This window comes from Euprymna scolopes, chromosome 8 (genome assembly GCF_053919585.1).
Source record: "Euprymna scolopes isolate OS-2025 chromosome 8, ASM5391958v1, whole genome shotgun sequence".
Lineage (NCBI taxonomy): Eukaryota > Metazoa > Mollusca > Cephalopoda > Sepiida > Sepiolidae > Euprymna > Euprymna scolopes.
In genome coordinates this window covers 160,013,071-160,036,145 of record NC_136489.1, presented here as the reverse complement: position 1 = coordinate 160,036,145, position 23,075 = coordinate 160,013,071, and the positions used below count along the sequence as shown (strand labels likewise).

Genomic DNA, 23,075 nt, shown 5'->3' with positions numbered 1-23,075 from the left:
TAAAAGTCAAGGATTAAAACCCAGGTGAAAAGATAATATCAATACGAAAATATTACAGAAGACAATATTCCCATTAGAATAATCTGGAATTATACTGTTGATATACAGACTTAAATTAAAATCCAAAATGTGTGTAGTAATCTAAGATTTTTGTAATAATCCAATAATAATAGGTACTAATAGGAGTGCTGCTAAGGCAATTAAGTGGTGAGAATATAGAGCATTCCTGCCTCGAGAGGTGAGGCAGAAACGAAGAAATGTAACAAACAAACAAACAAACAAACAAACAAACAAACAAAAAAAGCAGGTCACAACTACTAGCTAGTGATGCTGGTTCCAAAATTCCAGACTCCCAATAAGGGATAGGTTTTTGGGTCCAAGCTCCCACAATGTGGAGTCGATCCTTGAGGTCCTGACTCCCCAAAAGAGGGGTCTGGTCCTTGATTACAAAAGTTAGTAAGTGAAAAACGCCTTTACCTAGCTAAAAAGCCCGGTGGCGGATCCCTTCACAAAGAGCAAAGAAAAAAGTATGCTGGAGAACAGATACTACACTTTGATCTTATTTATATAGTTCCTATTTACAATGCCTCCCACGGGACAGAATTAGACACCAGGGTCGTTTTTTTTTTAACGCGGAGAAAAGGAACAAAAATTAAAAATTGTCTCAGTCGTGAAGGACTTCTCCACTGACAGAGAACAAGAGATTGAAGTGTAGCATCTGAAGAACAGATACTACACTGTGATCTCCGCCCAAAGGCCAGGGATGAAATTTGACAAAAATAAAACGGACAACAAACTTAGTCACAAGGCCCTATAAGAAATTGGGGGTAGGGTTAGGGTACAGAGTCTTTTGTCGCTAAGGTTATTTAAGTACTTTGTAAACTTACTCTTGACTGGGAACATTTACCACAATACCACATTCACTCTATGGAGTTGGTCATAATTGATTCCCAGGCATTTGTGTAAAAAATATATATACATTTGTAAAAAATATATATACATTTGTAAAAAATATATATACATTTGTAAAAAATATATATATATATATACATTTGTAAAAAAGGAAAGGACTGTAAAAAGAATTTGATCTTCTTTATATAATTTATTCCGTTGAAAGCAAAATTACAATTCAAAATTTTAATATAAAAATCAAAACATTAGCCAAAAGGCCGAGAAGGGATCTATGTAAAATTATCGTAAAACAATAAAATGGCATTAAAGGGAAATCAAAATGGAGTAATAAAAGCAAACAAGCTATATTTTTTATGAATTCCTTTATTTTCATGTTTAGTATATTGGAAGTTAAATGAAGTAAAAATAGTAAGTTTTCATCAAAAGTAAAGGTTAAGACTTGAAGTTGACGTGTTAAGGAAATGACGCATAAACAGGAAGTCGAAGTGACAAAATACGCTAGTTTGACCTTTCTCTTGGTTTATGTAGACGTTCTTTATTCTCTCTCTCTCTTTTGTTGAGGGTAATAGGAAACGTTACTGTAAGCTAAAAGCAAATTTAAACAAAAATAATGAAAGGGGAACAATATTAAAATATAGATTGTAAGTCGTCATTATTACAACCACCGAAGAAGAAAAATAAACCAATTCAACGCGGCATATCGACTGATACGACGTTGTTACAAAGAAAAAGAAGTAAAAGAGAGGCAGACTAAATCTATACACAGGAATTACTGCAAAGACCAGACGACAAAATACAGCTTCAATACAGGACGACATGTTAAGGAAATGACGTATGAACAGGAAGTCGAAGTGACAAAATACGCTAGAATATAGAATCAGAAAACCTTTTCTATAGTATAACGCTACAATCTTAAGAAAATAATACAAATAGAATTATAAAAATGCACTTGTGCGTTTACTGCACAGGCCATGATCGTCCCGCTCGTTGTGTCGACCAAATGTTGTTGATTCCGTAAGTGCTGCAACAAAGATGTCTCATCACACAAGTTGCGTTTATAGAAAAATTACAGATATTTATTATTTTGGGAGGGATTACAAGTGGTATGTTTTTTTTTAAAGATTGAATGGCAGACTTGTCGATTAAGAAACAGAGGAATTTCTTCAAACTTTCACACTGTTAGGCTGCAACTGGCACCTGCCTGACAATTTGTTCCAGCAAGTAGAAAAATTTGACTACAACTCTTTAGATAAGCGTCCTAAATGTCCAGAAGTTAATTTGCTTTTTTTTGGATAGATTACAAGTGCAATCTGTCTTCTTAGATTGAATGACACACTTGCAGAATAAGATCTTTTATCGACACCAACTAAAAACTACAGTCCAACGAGACACAACATGCCTTATATTCCCGAGGACCACCTAAAACCAACTTCCTCTATAGAATGCCTCGTCGACTCTGTTTACTTACACTTTCTCATCTCCTGGAATCTCAATACATCATCAACGCTCTGATCCCCATTTGGCATCAATTGAAATGGATGGCTCTCGTCTAGGAGAATCCCCGTGTTTTGACAAGTTTCTGGGTTTGTCCTTTACTCCTGATCTGAAATGGAACACGTACATCAAGTCTGTTACCAAGGTCGCTGGAAAGATGGTGGGATCCTTCTACCGATCCAGAAGATATCTCACTACTGATGCAATTCTCTATCTATATAAAAGCCAAGTACGTCCAAGGATGGAATACTGCTGCCATATCTGAGCAGGAGCTGCTAAAAACAGCCTATCCTGACTTGAAAGAGTACAAAATATACTTCGTGGCTTAGTGGGGGATACCCTTTTCTCTACCCTGCAACCTCTCTCCCACAGAAGAGACGTTGCGAGCCTATCCTTGTTTTATCGTTATTTCCATGGCAGGTGCTCGTCTGAACGCGAATCTCTGATTCCCCCTCGCCAATCTTTCACGAAAAACACCCGTCTAACTGAATCCACTGTGAAAAATTTTCCCCACTCTTTATCTGTGCCTAAATCAAAACGTGGATTCCATGAACAAAGCTTCTTTCTTAGAACTGCACGCCTGTGGAACTCTGTTCCGTCTGTCTGCTTCCCACCTGACTACAACTTGGATGTCTTCAAGTCCAACGTTAACAAATTCCTAATGAACCGCCCTTTTAAGTAATTACTTCATTAAATCTCCACACTAACGTACTGTAATTGCAAGAACCCTTATCCCTGAGTGGCTTCCGGGCCTTGATAAGTGGTGACCACCCTGTAAAAAATTTCTTAATTCCTGACCGAATTCTGGCCTTTGCAGTGGTCACCATTTGAGAACTCAAAAGATGACTACTCGAGATATCATTGATTGCAGAATTTTCCCCCTGGACCAATATACCGTAGGTTTGCAACAAAAGATGCCACATACAAATTTATTATGTCTAGACTATTAGCCACTATCTTATGTAACTTTAGAACGTCTTTTTAGACACAGTTAGTTGTTTCAATAAAATCCTACATTTCATCCTAGGAGCAACATCATCACCATGGCAACCTTCTTTAAAGCAAGTAGTTCCTATTTTTCCCTCTAAATAACAAGTCCTCCTAACGCCCACACTCATCACCGGGAGGATTTCTCCACTTTTTAGAGATATTGGGTTTCACCCTTATTAACCCAATCATATACTCATACACATAGCATGATCTTTTCATTTCAAAGTGTAATAATGGTTTGAGAATAATAGTTTCCCTTTTGATATGAACATAAATGCGTACATATTCGAAAACATTTTGCAGTAATTCATATAGATATGTACCTATTTGGCTACATGGAAGTATTGTTCTCAAAATACGAATACTTTATTTTTATACTTGCTTTATTATTTAGTGTCCTATATCCCTTTCTCTTCACTTTGTGTGTTCGTAGGTGACTCTTCAGGCCTTCTAAACTGTGTCAGATTTTGTTACAGAATTGGCACACTCAAAAGTTTTTTTCAGCAACATTATTGGGATGCAAAATAGACTTTGCCCATGGTTTTTGAGGTCAGTAAGAGATAGGTACAATTTTCCACATATTTCATAGTATACGTGGTGAATTTGTGAACTCGGTGCATACATACATGGCGATTATTGCAACGTCTTGTCAGACGAGTGCCACTCCCTCAGACATTTAAAATCCATGAGCTAAGTCTCTCTCTCGGTTCAAAATGTTGAGATCCAGCAACAAGCAAGAGCAAGATAGCCAGCAACAAATTAAACTGCAGACCAGCTTAATGCGGGTACTGGTCTTCCGCTTTATGTTTTTTTTAATCAGAGATTTGCTTCTCCTAGAGAGGTTGCCTTCACCACGGCTTACGGGAGCCCTCTCCACCCCAATACACACACACACACACACACACACACACACACACACACACACACACACACACACACACACACACACACACAAATATACACGGTGCTAGTTGGCCGTTGACCCGGAAAAAGATTTCATTCGCCCTTTGGAAGGTCTTGTTTTTTATCCTTCAGGGAGACTCGCCGCCCTTCTCACCAAACAAGTCTGGTGGGGGAACCAGTTTAGTCGCCGGTGACCCGACCATGAGACAGGTAGTACTGGGTTACATGGTACCAGTAGCATATGACATGACCTGACATACATACATACAGAAATACATACATACATGGTGATTGCAGCATTTTCACAGATGATTGCCGTCTCAAGATACATGTTCTGCATTAGTATCCTCTCATGTGTCCTCAGGTGACTTTTAAGACCTGCAGTTGACTTACAGGGACGACGATGACATACACGACCCATCAAGTTCAATGTCTTAACGGGATCGATTAGATTGTCTTTGTGCACAACCATGTGCTTCTCAGTCGAGATGCAGTGCTGCATACCTTACTGCATATTAAACACACTATGCTATGAGGCCGCTGTGGAACATTGAATGACGATGGTCTATTATTGTGAGACTTCGGGTGGCTCACATACCCTGCCTACAAGAGGAGAACACAGTGACACGTTTCACAGATCCAATTTGCATGGTTGTCTGGCAAAAAATCGAGAGCTCCCCTACTAAGTGCCCTTTTCAGCCTTGAATGCTCCGCCCTCTTAACCTGACCATACATACATACATACATACATACATGATGATTGCAACGTCTTGTCAGACGATTGCCATTCCCTCAGACATTTAAAATCCATGAGCCCAAATGCCTGAGGGAGTATCTATACAAATATTATGTTACAGAGTCTTAGCTTTGTACGACAGCTAAGTCTCTCTCTCGGTTCAAAATGTTCAGATCCAGCAACAAGCAAGAGAAAGATAGCCAGCAACAAATTAAACTGCAGACCAGCTTAATGCGGGTACTGGTCTCCCGCTTTATGGTTTTTTAAATCAGAGATTTGCTTCTCCTAGAAAGGTTGCCTTCACCACGGCTTACGGGAGCCCTCTCCACCCCAATACACACACACACACACACACACACACACACACACACACACACACACACACACACACACACACACACACACACACACACACAAATATACACGGTGCTAGTTGGCCGTTGACCCAGAAAAAGAGTTCATTCGCCCTTTGGAAGGTCTTGTTTTTAATCCTCCAGGGAGACTAGCCGCCCTCCTCACCAAACAAGTCTGGTGGGGGAACCAGTTTAGTCGCCGGTGACCCGACCATGAGGCAGGTAGTACTGGGTTACATGGTACCAGTAGCATATGACATGACCTGACACAACATACATACATACATACATACATACATACATGCATACATACATACATAGGAACATGAAACAATTATTAACAAGGCACTTTAAAACAGGTGTTGATGCTTACAAACTAAGTACAACTTCCGAAAAGATACTTTTGCTTCAGAAACAAAAGCGTTAAAATTAATTTTCCAAGAAAATGATTCTTTCTTGTTTTTAAAAGATTTTTTTCATTCAACTTTTAAAATTTCTCTTTTTAACAGTACTTTTTCCATTCTTTCTTTCTTATTTCGTCAATTTCTTTTTTCCTTTCATTATTTGTTTCCTTTTTTTCCCCGCGTCAATTCATCGGATGATGAATATTTAACGATCCGAATTTAATAAAAAGTGTTAAAAATCTAATGATATTTAATAAAATATTTGCATCTTAACGTGATTTCAAAGATAGTTTATCTGAGTATTCCAATTTTTAAATTTCTTAAAGATGCTTCTAATAGTTTTTTTTTTGCCAATTTTTATTACACTGCCGTAACAACACATATACAGGGCGAAACGATAAAGTTGCTGCCACAAATAAAAAAAAAACCACTGCTACCTTATTTTAAAACTTTAATTGAAAAATCATTTCAGGTAGCTAGATTATGTAGTAGAGCTAACATCTATTCAATGTAGTCCGCTGCGGCTTAAATCACCGCCTCTATAGGGTCCGGAACTAGGAGCATGCCTTTTCCACAAGCGTCGGCAAGAGCTCGGCGAATACTCGACGGATGGCGGCGATCAGATTAGGTTTGGTGTTGTGAGAGGTCATGTTGGTGATGTTCTCGACGTATGACCAAACGAAGTTGTCCAGTGGGTTCAGGTCGAGGTAGGAGGGTGGCCAGTGAGAGAATGGTACAAAGTCGCTGCATTCCTTCTGAAGCCAAGCCTGGGTCTCTTTTGACGTGCGCTGGCACCGAGTCCTGCTGCCCCATCCAGGGTCTACCAGCGGACACCTGATTGCACCAGGGGATCACCACACTCTTCAGCACATCCAGATACACTTTGGTGTTGACTTTCAAGCTGACTTCGAAGATGTGAGGTGGCATGATGTGGCTCTCAATTGAAACCACACTTAAAACCATAACCGTGGCTGGAAACTTTGTTCCCATCACTCTGTGATTTGTGGTAATCTAGAGATGCATTTTGAGGGTGCTGGCAATGGTCCTGTTGCCATAACTTGGATCGGTAGAGAGCATGAGCTGCACAGCAGCGTATCTCCGATCTAGCTCAATGAACATTGTGTCACTTTCAAACATAATAGAGGGATCCTATCGCTCTTGGAATTTGTACACAACTGGCCAACTAGTAGATGGTTTGCAACAAACAAGGCCGATAGCCATTTGTCGCGTGCTCTCGTATAATGAATGAATGCGTGAATGTAGGATTGATATGAAATTCTTAAAGATAAACTAAAATAACCGAAAAATGGGCTGAAATGTCTTAAATAAAAAGTAAATGATTAGAATGACTTTAATGAACTTAAGAATAAATTGAATGACCTTAAGAATGACTTGAATGCTTGAAAATAACTGGAATCCTTCAAAATCAACTTAAATGATCTGGAGAATGACTTGAATGGCTTTGAGACTGGCTGGTTGTAAAGTGGGTGATCATTTTACATTAAATTAATACAGAAAAGTGATCCCCACTTTTTTCACAAAGTTACAAACATAAGTACAGCATGTAGTAAGAACAGATACTACACTTTGATCTTGGCCAAAAGGCCAAGAAAAGGGTGTATTTATTTGCTCCCCCAGCGAGCAAATTAGACACAAGGCCGATTTTTAATGTGAGGAGTGAAGAGGAAATGGGGACCAGCTCCCCGGGGAGTAGGGGAGCTGGATAGTGACAATTGGTATGAAGGGTTGTCCCTACATTGACCAAGGTCTTATATGCGGGTTTGGTATTTATTTGCTCCCCGACCGAGCAAATTAAGCACAAGGTCGATGGCCGATTTTTAATGTGAGGAGTGAAAGGGAAATGGGGACCAACTCTTCAGGGAGTAGGAGAGCTGGATAGTGACAATTGGTATGAAGATTCGCCCCTACATTGACCAAGGTCTGATATGTGGGGTTACACCCACATATGGTCTTTGCTTTCAGTATCTGCCGGAACTGATACTACACTTTGATCCCGGCCCAAAGTCCAAGAACAAGGTATTTATTTGCCCCCCCACCGAGAAAATTAGGCACAAGGCCGATTTTTAATGTGAGGAGTGAAGGGGTAATGAAGACCAACTACCCGGGGAGTAGGGGAGCTGGATAGTGACAATTGGTATGAAGGGTTGCCCCTACATTGACCAAGGTCTTATCTGTGGGGTCGCCCTCACATAGGGTCTTTGCTTGCAGTATCTGCCGGAACAGATATCTTGGCCAAAAGGCAAAGAACAACTTAAAAAGCTAAGAACAGCACCTATTAACATCAGACCTTTGACCTTAACCAAAAAAGCCAAGCACAAAAGTGTTACGGACAGACCGACCAACAGACCGACCGACCGACCGACCGACCGACGGAGTGACTTATAGAGTCGCTTGCACGCGACTAAAAAGAAAACCGATTTTCATCAAACAGAAATGGAATCACGTCGTATTTTCTAGGGTGATAATTTTATCGTTCCACCCTGTATGTTGATTGAACTGTTTATCTGATAGCCGAAAAAAGATAGATTATTGACGAATTTTTTTTTTTTATTAATGTTATAAGCGGACCCTGTAGGTGAACAAATCCTCTCCAACCTATCCTACGCTGATGACATCGCCTTTGTTAATGAATGCACACATAAACTTGAAGTTTTTGTTAATGTGTTCCCAAGGAATGCAAAGAGGATAGGATTAGAAATAAACCAAGAGAAAACAGAATGTATGTCTACAGCAAAACCACAGTTTAATCCATACATGAATATTCACAGTCAACCCATCAAACAGGTCAGTCAGTTCATTTATTCAGGGCATAAACTGACTTTCTCTAGTGATCATGAAACAATATTCAAATACATAGTTCCTGGACATGACCTTAAACTATATCCAGTGGTGAGGCGCCAGCTTGTGGGCTTTGGGGAGTGTGGAGCCACCCTTTAATTGCTATTGCTCCCAGGTCTGCTCTGACCCGGAGTGGCAGTACCTGTTAGGGTCCCAACTATGGGTTTAATAGAAACCGACTTGAAAACAACAAATATATTCCATTAAGAAAATTTTTCTTCAAAATCTTTGGATTCGGCATTAAATAACCTGAAAAGGGTTGATATGCCGTAAAACAAAAACAACCAACTAATCAAACATATAATCGGGCTGGGCAGCTTTCCAAATGCACAGCACCATTCTAAAATCAAAGAGGTGATGATAGCTGTTAAAGTAAAAGTTTATTTATGTCCTCCCAGTAGTTTTATATGACATTGATTGTATCACATGGACTAAAAAATTAACCAATCGCGTTGAAATGTTTCAAAATCACGTAATACGGAACCACGCCTGATCGAAAATAACAAAATATCCTCCCTCCGCCAAACTACTTCCCTACCCTCTTTATTTGATAAAATCCAAAGTAAAACCGTTAAACATTTTGGCCATGCCAAACAATCAACCACTGGCCTGTCAAAGTTATGCTTTGATGGTATACTAGAAGGCAAGAGGCAGAGGAAAGTCAAGGAGAAGATGGAGAGAAAATATTTTTGATTGGACATCTCTCAATAGTTGGACGTACATCAAACAACTTGTCCTGGATCGGAAAAATGGCGAAAAATAAGTCACGTGGTTTCGCAATCCGCACTAATCGGAAGACGCGACTCATGATGAAGCAGACCCGTTTGCTGAAGAAAAAAAAGGGAGTAATTTTAATCGATTTTATTACAATTTAAAATTCAAATAAATTTCTGCTCGTTGAATTGACATGCCTAAGAGAAACATCTGAAAAACAACCAAAGAGATAAATTAATGACAAAATTATTAATACCGTAAGCGGATTCTGATTTTTGTATAGTTATTTAAAATTGTCACCATTGTCACGCTTTTCATACCAAGAATAAATATTTTCTAAAAGAAGTTAAAGCGAGTTACAGTGTTTTAAGATAAAAAAAACGTGCTGCAAGGCTAAAATTAAAGAACCCGCTAGTCAAAATAAAATATCGATTTTTAAGATGCTATGACACCGACATTTTAATACAGTCGATACAGATGTTATTCTTTAAAATAATTACATAAAATACTTCTTCGTATCATTGTTCTTATTTCTTCATTTCCTTCTATCTTTCCCGTTTAATGTTTCGTATTTTCATTTTCTGTACATAAAGTTCTCAGGCCATTGCTTTGCCTTATTAAATCCGTTAAACTGATAAGTGGGTCTTTTTGCCTCTCATCAATTACACCATAATGAGGTGAGGAACTTCAATTGCCTCCTTCTCCCTGCCTTATACCTTCTCCTCCTCTTCGTTGCAAGAATTTCAACCCCTTATGGCACTTGACTGCATGTAGTACTTTCTTCCTGTACAGAGGGACCAACAGCAAGTGCCCTACTGTAAACAGGGGTAATTAAGGCAGAGAGTGGGAAATCCCATGATCATTTTAATATAATAAATAACTGGACCACTGACGTAAGCTATCTATCTATCTATCTATCTATCTATCTATCTATCTATCTATCTATGTTACTGGGCATCTATTTATGTTAGTATTTCTTTCAGCTTTATTGCAATCATTACAAATTAGTAGGTTAGCTATTCTTCTCTTTTTCCCTTTTTCTTTCCTTCTTTTCTTTTTTCCTTCCTCCTTTTTTCTTTATCCTTCTCCCTTTTTTCTTTTTTCTTTCCTCCCTTCTTTTCTTTTTTCTCCTTCCCTTTTCCTTTCTTTTCTTTTTTCCTTCCATTTTCTTTTCTTTTTTCTTCTTTCTTTTCTTTTTCGTTCCCACTTCTTTTCTTTTTCCTTTCTTCCTTCCTTCTTTTTTCCTTACCCTTCTTTTCTTTTTCCTTCCTCCCTTCTTTTCTTTTTTCCTTCCTCCCTTCTTTTCTTTTTTCCTTCCTTCCTACTTTTTTCCCTTCCTTCCTTCCCTTTCTTTCCTTTTTCCTTCCTTTTCTTTTTCCTTTCTCCCTTCTTTTTTTCCTTTAAAAAGTAGAGAAAGTATAAGAAAATGACCACAGGGAGGAAAAGATACTACCGTCCACTAGATTGCAAAGTTAATTTTTCCAAGCAAGGCGATAAAAGGGTGTTAGAAGAGGTCACCCTTCCCAATTTTCTTAATGCTAGTTCATAAAACATTCGTTCAAATACAGATATTCTATTGGTGAACAAATTGATTCACCGAATAAAGCAGTTTTGCACCACATTTAGGTCCTTTTATGTTGCTTAAAATTTAATATATGTTTGTGCAAAATAATGGAGCTTAGGTGTTTGGACAATGTTTAAAAATTGTTAAATCACATACCCATCTTAGTAGCAGCCGAATAGCGTAAGAGTTAGGAGCGCCAGCTGTCGCATAGGCGGTTGAGTTTCAAACCTGGCTTGAGGAAGTTCTAAGTCTAGCCACACTGATGAGCTATGATGCAGCGAAACAATATTGTATGTGGATGACTATATATATATATATATATATATATATATATATATATATATATATATATATATACAGATAGATGTTATTGTTTTAGCGATACGTTTTTGAACGAATTCAATTATTTACGAAAGTGCATTTTTACCTAAATGTGAATTGGGAATACTTTTCTCTTTAACCAATTTGGTACCCTCACATGGGGGCGGTATACATATTGTTTTTAAAATATAATTATCCACTGACACGTGTTTCGTCGTCTACGACTCGTCAGAGTGGCTGAATCTAGCGAGATTCGAAATCGAGACCCCACGGTAATGAGCTTGACCTCTTTATGTTGCTATTTTCCAGAGGTTAGGTAACCAGTTAAATATAACGAGGTTAACACAAGAGCGCTCAATACCGAAGTAGAGCAAGTTACATTTCCAATTTTTTTTTCTTTTGGAATATAAGCATTGCCTGAAGAGGTCTCTAGTTATTAAATACTAGAAGACCGAAACATGCTCATGACTGTGTAGCAACTCATTACTGCTTATATAAAAACAAATTGAAAGTGTATATATACATATATATATAAATATATATATATAAATATATATTACTAAACATTATATCTAGAATCATTATTCCAATTTTGATAAAAATATTTTAAATGCTTTTTTCTCTATAAAGTATATATCGATATATTTGCGGGTAATTGGAAGCATCAATTCTATGTTCATAGACACTTATTTCTGAATCCCTCAATGAAAAGAACTGAGTTGGCTAAGTAATAATAAAGACGCAAGACTGACGCCAATTGTCACGTGGTCTATTTTATGTAAGTCCAGCAGGTTTAAGCATAGATGCAATTTTTATCTGAAAGAAAAGACGAGAATACTAAGAGATGAACACGCAAATATTTTAAATAAAAGAAACGAATTAATAGCCACATGCAGACATAGCCACAAATTAAAGATCACAAGACCCTAAATGTAGAATCTGCATGGACACGATATTCACTGTGTCTTAGTAGGTGGGAATTTATCATCCTGAGGGCAAACATACCGTAATTCTGTAATATGGATAGATAACCTTTAGTTAGACACTGTAGATTTGGCTGAGTAGAACGTAATTTAAGGAGAGACTAGAGCAAGAGTGGTCTTTTTTGAATGGAGGTGAAATGCACAAGTTCGATATGGATTTAAATGAAATCTAGATTAAATACGTACGTTATTTAAGAGGTCATAAGATTGACGTAAGGTTACAGATATTTATATATAGATGTAAATACATGGGGCATATTTTTTATGTGGCTGGGTGTATATTACACACTGTTATCGATATACGGGTTGGGTTAGGCACATATATCGATGTAGGTGTGGAGATGTGCATGTGAATAAAACAAAATGAAATATATTATTGTCGTGATTTTCATCGTTATTTTATGGTAAGGATGAGCTTTTAAACTCTGGTTACCTTATTCTGAGGATTTGTAAATCTTAGCTAAGGGATTAGGGTAAGGGTTAGGGTTAGGGTTAGATAAATCTTAGGTAAGAGTTTAGGGTTAGTGTTAAGGTTAGTGTTAGGTAAATCTTAGGTAAGGGGTTAGTGTTAGGGTTAGGTAACTCTTAGGTAAGGGGTTAGGGTTAGAGTTAGGGTTAGGTAAATCTTAGGTAAGGTGTTAGAGTTAGGGTTAGGGTAGGTTAATCTTAGGTAAGGGGTTAGGGTTAGGGTTAGAGTTAGGGTTAGGTAAATCTTAGGTAAGGGGTTAGGGTCAGGGTTAGGTAAATCTTAGGTAAGGGGTTAAGGTTAGGGTTAGGGTCATCTTTAGGTAAACCTTAGGTAAGGGGTTAGGGTTAGGGTTAGGTAAATCTCAAGTAAGAGGTTAGGGTTAGGGTTAGGTAAATTTTCGGTAAGGGGTTAGGGTTAGGGTTAGGTAGATTTTAGGTAATTGGTTAGGGTTAGGATTGAGGGTTAGGTAAATCTTAGGTAAGGGATTAGGGTTAGGGTTAGGTAAATCTTAGGTAAGGGGTTAAGGTTAAGATTAGGGTTAGGTAAATCTTAGGTAAGGGGTTAGGCTTAGGGTCAGGAAAGTCTTAGGTAAGGGGTTAGGGTTAGGGTCAGGGTTAGGTAAATCTTAGGTAAGGAGTTAGGGTTAGGGTCAGGGTCAGGTAAATCTAAGGTAAGGGGTTAGGGTTAGGGTTAGGTAAATCTTAGGTAAGGAGTTAGGGTTAGGGTTAGGTAAATCTTAGGTAAAGGGTTAGGGTTAGAGTTAGGGTGAGGTTTAGGTAAATCTAAGGTAAGGGGTTAGGGTTAGGGTCAGGTAAATCTTAGGTAAGGTCTTAGGGTTAGGTAAATCTTAGGTAAAGGGTTAGGGTTAGAGTTAGGGTGAGGTTTAGGTAAATCTTAGGTAAGGGGTTAGGGTTAGGGTTAGGTTAATCTTAGGTAAGGGGTAGCTCATTACAACGCTAAGAGATTTTGCTGAACACTGAATAGCTAGTTGACAGTCATCTTATTCTAGAGCATCTTCCCCCTCTCTTCCCTTTTCTTCCTTTTTATTTTACCCTTTTATCTTTTATTTTTTATTTTTCAGTATTTTAGATTATTTTATTACTTATTTTTATTTTTATATATTTTATTTTTATATATTTTTGTATATTTTTGTTTTTTGACTTGTTACTATTATTGTTTTAAAAATGATAAGACAGATATACACAGAAGCTGGAGAGAATCTGGCATAGGCGACCAGAGACGGGTTCCTCTTTTTGTTGGATTTTGAAACCGACAGTACCGATATTTTTCTGATCTTCTGTACCCCCCCTCCGCACATATATATAGTCTTGGACATTTCTTTAAAACTTTTAAAACTATATGAAAAAATTTACTTCGTTGGAAAATTATTTTGTCTGTAAGTCAATTAATCTCCTATTTCGCTGAATAGTTTTACTTACATGAACAAACACTAGTACCAATGTTCTTAAAGGGATCATCAGTTGTTTACCATAAAACACTGTTTCGGGGATTTAAAAACAAAACAGTATATTAAATCATGGCTCCCCAGCAGTGTTGATCAGACACCACCTCCCTCAATGTATATATATATATATATATATATATACATTGAGGGAGGTGGTGTATATTAAATCATGGCAGCAGTGTTGATCAGACACCACCTCCCTCAATGTGTGTATATATATATATATACATTGAGGGAGGTGGTGTCTGATCAACACTGCTGGGGAGCCATGATTTAATATACTTTTTTGTTTTTAATATATATCTCGGGCAGTCTGTCGTTTTCGACGATGACGCGGAGGTCGGTTAGTGTTCGTGTCGAAGGTACGATGTGAGTTCGATCGGAACTCTGAAACCCCGGCCACAGATTTGACACCTGATGGCAGAAAATCCGGGTAGTGACGCCCGGAGTTGTACTCTTTTTGCTTCCCAAGCAGCAATGCTTTAATCTCTAATGGCATCGGCTGCTCCTAATTCCACACTTCTCCAAACTATCCGATCTTCAGCTTTTCTTCTCCAGTCATTGAGTTGGTTTGTTTTTTCAAATGTCTCTAGAACACGTCTTTATAGCGTAGTTTCGATACGCCTAGGGGTCGCACACACACACACACACACACACACACACACACACACACACACACACACACACACACACACACACATATATATATATTTTTTTTTTCAACGGGCAAATGTTAATTTAGTAGACATTTAAGGAGAAACATTGCCGGACACTGATTCGTGGTCCGATAGTTAGAGTTACCTACTGTTAACACGACAGTTGTAGTTTCGATCCACGGCTGAAAAAAGGTGTATGTCTAGCCGCACTGATAAGTTGTGATACAACGAAACAGTACTGTATGTGGATGACTAGATTCAGCCACTCTGATGGGTCGTAGACGAGGAAACACGTGTCAGTGGATATTTATATTTTTAAAACAATATACATCCGCTAGGGAAAATTATTCCCAACTCGCATTTAGGTAAAAATGCACTTTCGTAAATAATTGAATTCGTTCAAAAACGTAGCGCAAAAAAAAAAAAAAATAGCATCTAAATAAATCGCCAAAACAGTCGGCGAGATGGACCAGCGGATAAAGAGGTCAGGCTCATTACCGTGGGGTCCCGATTTCGAATCTCGCTAGATTCAGCCACTCTGACAAGTCGTAGACGGCGAAACACGTGTCAGTGGATTATTATATTTTATAAACAATATATATAAATATATATATATATAACTACTTAATTTACTCACATAAATTAATATACGAAAGTATAGATTTTAAGTATTTACTTCGAAAGTGCTCAATACGTGGGGAGAGCTAGTTAGTAATTTATAAAATATATATCGCGATTAAGCTACAATGAATATTCCGTGTTTCATCCACTCTAGGACTCTTCAGGCTTATGCGCGAATTCTGTGGTTGTTTATTGTTTTTTATGCTCCTCTTCTATTGAGATTTTAGTTAGCCAATCAGCTTTCTAGTATCCACCGCGCCCTTCCTATTAGCCAATGGGCATGAATTTTATCGGACAAAGGATCTGTTTTAAAACTAGGTTAGTGTTTTTTTTTATTGCTAGTTTATATATAAATATATATATGTGTACATATATATATATATATATATATATATATATATTTATATACATACATATATGTGCGATCGTTTATGTATATTCATGTTTATTTAATTTATTTATTTGTTTATTTTCTATTGTTTTTGTTAAAACAATAGAAAATAAACAAATAAATAAATTAAATAAACATGAATATACATAAACGATCGCACATATATGTATGTATATATATATATATATATATGTGTATATATATGCATATATGTATGTACACATATATATATTTATATATAAACTAACAATAAAAAAACACTAACCTAGTTTTAAAACAGATCCTTTGTACGATAAAATTCATGCCCATTGGCTAATAGGAAGGGCGCGGTGGATACTAGAAAGCTGATTGGCTAACTAAAATCTCAATAGAAGAGGAGCATATAAAAACGATAAACAACCACAGAATTCGCGCATAAGCCTGAAGAGTCCTAGAGTGGATGAAACGCGGAATATTCAGTGTAGCTTAACCGCCATATATATTTTATAAATTACTATATATATATATATATATATATATATATATATATATATTGTTTATATAATATAATATAACAATATATATATATATATATATATATATATATATATATATATATATATATATATATATATATATATATATAGTGGGTGCAATAAGTATCCGAAACAAAGCAAAAGCTAATTTTTACGAAAATAAAAACAATAACAAAGTGCTATTCTAATGTACTTTTTATATAATTTTAATACGAGATTTGTATTTATCATAGAAAAATACATTACAATAACACTTTGTTATTGTTTTTGTTTTCGTGAAGAAAAATACATCAACTTTTTGCTTTGTATCGGATACTTATTGCACCCACTGTATATATATATCATGCCAAGATGTCTATGTCGGTAAAATAAATTTAATTTATGCTTCGTTTATCTTCTTATTTTAAGTTACTTTTAAAGATTTATTTGTCATACTCGTCAGATCTAATAGAATCAAATCCCGCGGCCATGAAACATCACGAAACGTCCATTAGATTTGATGCAAACGGCGAGTCAATTGTTGTTCCCTATCAACGAACGGCCGCCATTTTGACGCTGTTTAAATAGAGGAAACCCTTTAACGAAACTGACAAGCGGGAAACACGAGAAGATAGAAAAAGAATTCCAAAGACGCAATTGAAACGAGGAATGAAATAACGAAATAATTAAAATAAGGTTGATTTGAAGGCCAACCAATAAACGTAATAGCGGCATGTGGCGAGGGGATCAAAAGTTGAGCAGTTTTATTTACCTACAAAGAGTCAATAATTTAATAAATCGGTAAAGAACGCGGAATAAAATGAATAATAATAATTAAAACAGACAAAAAATAAGGTTTATTTTGGTCATGGGTAATTGAATTCTGTTTGGCAAGCTTGTCTTGTTTAATCTTAAGTTTGCAGGAGATATATTGAGGGTAGAAAAAAGGTTGGAAAGCCGCACAGTCGCACACTGCGTGAATCTTTAATATTGTTCCTATGGAGGTCCATTAAAAGTTATATATATATATATATATATATATATATATATATATATATATATATATATATATATATATATATATATATATATAAATGCATGTTAATGCGTCCGCAGTTCATTGAAGTAAGTACCCACGGGTATAACAAAGAAAATTAGAAATGATTCTACTACTACTACTACTACTACTACTACTACTACTACTACCGACACTTATTTATACGCTAAGGCAATGTAATGCTCGTAGTACATTATCGAAGGAGGGGAAATCCTTCTTGACGGGGTAAGTGGAATAGAGAGTTGGGAATATAGATATATAAGAGAGTATACAGAGAGGTAGAGGCGCAGAGAGAAAAGAGAGAGAGAGAGAGAGAGAGAGAGAGAGAGGGAGGAAGAGAGTGTGTTTTCAAAGAAATATATTATACTTATTTTTTAAATTTCCTATTTTTATTGTCCATAATCTAAGGTAAATAGTTTATTGGGTATTTGTACAGTTTAATGAAGACATTAAAAAAATGGAAATATCGAAAAAAGGTTATATTGTACGTATCCGTTTTGGACAGAAGATCTCCAAAAAAAATAATTAAACTTAATTTGATTGAGCTGTTTTTTTTTTTTTTTTTTTTTTTTTTTTTTTTTACAGCGGAAAAGCACGTTTTTATGAGAGCGCGTTGAAGGCAGACATCTTGGATTTTTTCTTAATTTTTTTTTGGAGTTTAGAAACGTCAAGGGGAGATTACTCCAGTTAAAGCGCCGACACTCCCTCCCCATCTTCATACTAGCTTTTCGTCCTAAAAATCGAACCTTTTGCTCGGTTTCATAACAAATTGTTTTTTCGCTGTAAAACAAAAACTACTTGATGGAATTAAGTGATTTTTTTCGGAGAACTTCATTTCATAATGGATATGTACAATTTAAACTTTTTTTTCGATATTCTCATTTTTTAATGTCTTGATTAAACTGTACAAGTACCGTTTATTGAAATAAGTAAGAAAATAGTATCCCATTAGTATCACCTACTACTACTGCTACTACTACTACTACTGTTATTAATACTACTAATACAACTGCTACTACTACTATAGATACAGCTACTACTACTTCTGGTATTGCTACTAGTGCTAGTACTACTAATACTACCGTAACTGCTACTACCTCCATTGCTACTACTACTGCTGCTACTACTACTATAGCTTATACTACTACTACTACTGCTAACTGCTACTAATACTACTATAGTTTTAGCTACTACTACTACTACTACTACTGCTACTGCTACTACTACTACTACTGCTGCTACTGCTACTACTACTGCCATTTCTACTACTACTGCTACTACGACTAATGCTACTACTACTATTGCTACTTCTACTATTGCTATTGCTATTGCTACTACTACTACTACTACTACTACTACTACTGCTACTACTGCTGCTATTGCTACTACTACTGCTACTGCTACTACTACTGCTATTGCTACTGCTACTTCTACTACTTTATATATTTATACTTAAAGACAATGGTATGTCTTTGTGTTTAATCGGAAAGGCTTGAATTACTGACATCATCATTCGGCCGGTTTAATAATAAAGATATCATCTAATATTTTGTTACTGTTGTCTTCGTGTCGTGTTTTCACCAACGTGAAAGGTAAATGTGTTTTATCATAATCTTGTAACGAACCTTAACCCATTCCCCATTCTTTATCTGTGCCTAAATCAAAACGTAGATTCCATGAACAAAGCTTCTTTCTTAGAAGTACACGCCTGTGGAACTCTCTTCCGTTTACCTGTTTCCCACTAAACTACAACTTGGATGTCTTCAAGTCCAACATAAACAAGTTCCTGTTGAACTACCCCCTTTAAGTAAGGCACTTTATCAGATCTCCATTACTAGCGATTACTACGATATTATCCCATTGATTACTGTACACGCAATAACCCTTATCCCCGAGTGGCCTCTGGGCCTTGATAAGTGGTGACTTTCTTGTAAAAAAATGTTTGTACGTATGTTACGTTTACGCATTGTTAGGTATGTTACGTTGTCAGCAATGACTCCTTTTTTTTAAAGAATGAGATTTCACTATCAGTTAAGATGCAAATAAAAAATGGCTGAATGCAATTGTGCAGACGAACGTTGAGTCAAAAGCAAGGTTCTCCAAATTTTCGAACAAGGTCACCCCCCCCTTCTATGACCTGGACTTGTTTTATACTGTTTTACTCATTAGATTTACTTTTTTAGTGAAACTAGTTTTCCAAAACCTTATTATTTAACATGAGGATTTTCTGAACTCAAAATAAAATAATACTTGTCAAATTTACACTAAAAGAGAGTTATCAATTTAAAGTTGTTACGTATTCGCTATGCCCGATTGTTCAAAATGCATTTGTCCAGTCTATATGTTAACATCTGATTTTGTCTCTGATACAAATATATACACACACTGACAGCGAAGTAAAAAGCACAACACGTTTGATCTACAAAAAATATATTGCTTTTATTTCACGCCGACAAATCAGCTTTTGATTATAAATTATTACTAGTGTTTTGACGTTTTTGAAAAGCACTATAGTGATGTGGGGTGAGGCGGTTGTCTGGCGGTGTAGAAATTTCACACAGCCTGGCTCTCTCTAGGCGACTGACTGACTTTTTCTTTGTGACAATTTTATTTATATAAAAATTATTTTCCTATTGGAATATTTGATATTTCCTTTGTCTATGGTTTCAACCTTGGTCCGATATCCTTTCACATATTAGTTGATCAAATTATGCATTCCGTTAAACAATGGTGGAAAGTCCCGTATTCTTCACATTAAATCCATTTGCGTGTGTGTAACCCATCCAATGTTTTTTCTCCACGAGGTTACCTGCTAATATCTAACAAAGTTCGTCTCCTCTAAAAGATCCCAATATATACGATTCAATTTTAAAGATTATGAATTATTTTATATATATTCTAGGCGACACAGTGTGTAATGTGAGAATATTATTTTTGTAAACTTTACCATTAAGGTGATGTGCTTCGCAAACCCGCACCCGAAAACTTTTAAATAAGTGAGATACAAACAATTTAATAAAAAATGAAAATGAGATGTAGTTTGTTTGAAGCATTGTGTGGGATAGGTATGTAGAAGAAATTTAGAAGGCTATCACAATGCGAGGGATGAAATGTAGTCGGGGGTGAGGAAGAAAGACGAAAACAAGTGATTATTTGCTAATCAATATATATATATATATATATATATATATATATATATATATATATATATATATGGTGATTGTCACTTCTTGACAGAAGAAGATCATCTTTCCCTTGCTTTATTGTTGATTACTCAATTATTTTCATGTATTTTTGAAAATATATATGTATATATATATATATTTTTTTTATTATAATTATGTACACATATATACACTTATACACACACATATATACATGTGGAGACGTGATCAAGAATGCATCAATTCCTATTTTCTGTGCGAACGAAGGTGGCTCTTCAGACCAGCTCTGCTTTTACACAGTCTGTTGTAAAGGTCACACTTAAACTGAGATTGAGGGATGCCAACTGGTGCTGCTCTACTGTGGACGCTCATATGATGCTTCATGCCTCCATTCGATTTACAGACCACAGAGCAAACAGAACATCTGTGCCCTGCAAAGTTTACCCCATCAAAGAAAGATTGATCTCCATGTGAACGCTTGTGGCTAGCCAGGCCAGCTCCGGATAAAGTCATTTTACCGCATAAATCAAAGGTATGGCTCTGCATGAAATCCTCCGACATACCTGATATATCTGGCAGATTTTTCTTCCGGATATTACGCTTCATTTTTGCATGCTCATATTTTTTCTTCTCAAAACTATCACAGCCATGATAGACTAAGAAGCGCCACTTTTTACGATCATTGGAAGCACTTTCCCAACTGAACACGTCAATACCAAGAGCTTTAAGATTATCTTTGATGTTATCCTTAAAGCATTTCCTCTGTTTATGTTGTGGACGCTTTCCTGGTGTAATTTCACCATAGAACAGGCACTTTGGCAATCTATCGTTGTCCATCCTTGTCAGATGTCCAGCCCACCTTATCGGGTTGCGTATAATCAACTTCTCGATACAAGGTACATCAGCCCGCATGAGAACATCCACATCAGATATAAAAGTGCTCCACCTGATGCCCAGAATGTGTCTCAGGAATTTCTGGTGCACTCTCTCCATGACTTTTATGTGTCTACCATAAGTTGTCCAGGCCTCAGAAGCGTAAAGCAAGGATGGTAAAATACAAGATTGATAGACACTGATCTTTGTATGAATAGTTATACCCCTGTCAGACCATAATCACTTCTCTAAGCCATCAAAAGCCTTAGTGGCACGCTGTATCCTATAGTTGACCTCAGCATCCAGGGTTCCATCTCTGGCGAGAGTACTACCCAAATACATAAATGTGTCAACCACGGCAAGTCTCTGGTTGTTGACAAAAATATTTGGTTTCACATACAAACTACCGGGTGGAGGTGTGAACATGACCTTAGTCTTCTTAAGACTAATAGTAAGCCCAAAAGACGCACAGCCCTCCGAAAACAGATCCATGATACCCTGCATGATACCCTGCATATCCCTCTCACCATGGGCCACGAGATCGGCGTCATCCGCATAAAGCAATTCACGAACCAGGTGCTGAAAGGTCCTTGTAGAAGCATGAAAACGACGAAGATCAAAGACCCTACCTGTGGTTCTGAAACGCAAATAAACACCTAGAGAGCATTACCTAAATGCATACGATAACATGGTTGCAAAATAAATTGAAAAAAGTGTAGGTGCTAGGATATCACCCTACTTCACACCATTGTCAACCGATATGGGTTCCGACAGGCATCCGTTGAAGTTCAGTCGAGCCTTCATATTAGTGTGGAGCTCCCTGAGTAATCGTAAAAATTGAGGTGGGCATCCCAACCTCCCCAGAATTATCCATAGGGCATGTCTGTTCACCGTATCAGAAGCCTTAGTCAAATCAACAAAAACCTGATAAAGCGGAACGCAGTGTTCAGTACATTTCTCCTGCAACTGCCGAGCAGAGAAGATCATATCCGTAGTTCCTCTGCCCGGACGAAAGTCACTTTGGCTTTCTGGAATGACGGATGGACAAATATACTTTAACAATCTATTGAGTAGAACTCTGGAAAATAATTTGCCAACTGCTTCCAACAAACTTATCCCACGATAACTTCCACAGTCGGTCCTGGGCCCCTTTCCCTTGTACAGTGATATAAGAATTGCATTAACCCAACCCTGATGGACGGGAACACCCCTCCAGACATCAGTGATAAGATGAAGAATTTCATGAACAAGTTTATCACCCCCATGTAAGAGGACTTCCACAAGAATACGATCAAGCCCTGGAGCGCTCCCAACGTTAACTTCCTTGATTGCATCTCTAATTTCATTCTCAGATAGGAACACGGACATTTCATGGATAAGCTTCTGTTGTGATAAAAATTCATTGATGACGCCCTCATCAACATTAGAGGGGTTGTCAAAGAGATCAGAATAATGCTCGGTCCAACGAAGGAGAATCTTGTTAGGATCCTTTATAAGGGCAATTCTATCACTTAAGAGTAGGGGAGATGTAGATAGTGTTTGAGGACACAAAACCTTTTTTAAGCAAATGGTACATGCGTTTGAGGTCTTTACAATCAAAAGCCATCTGGATTTGGTTGGCGAGTTTAGCCCACCACTGATTCTTCATCTGG

At 37.0% G+C, this 23,075-nt stretch overlaps 1 pseudogene; it reads right to left on the bottom strand.

Annotated features, from left to right (window-relative positions):
- Window positions 1–7,274: 7,274 nt before the first annotated feature.
- Window positions 7,275–7,410, bottom strand: LOC145284188 (U2 spliceosomal RNA; annotated as a pseudogene).
- Window positions 7,411–23,075: the final 15,665 nt, after the last annotated feature.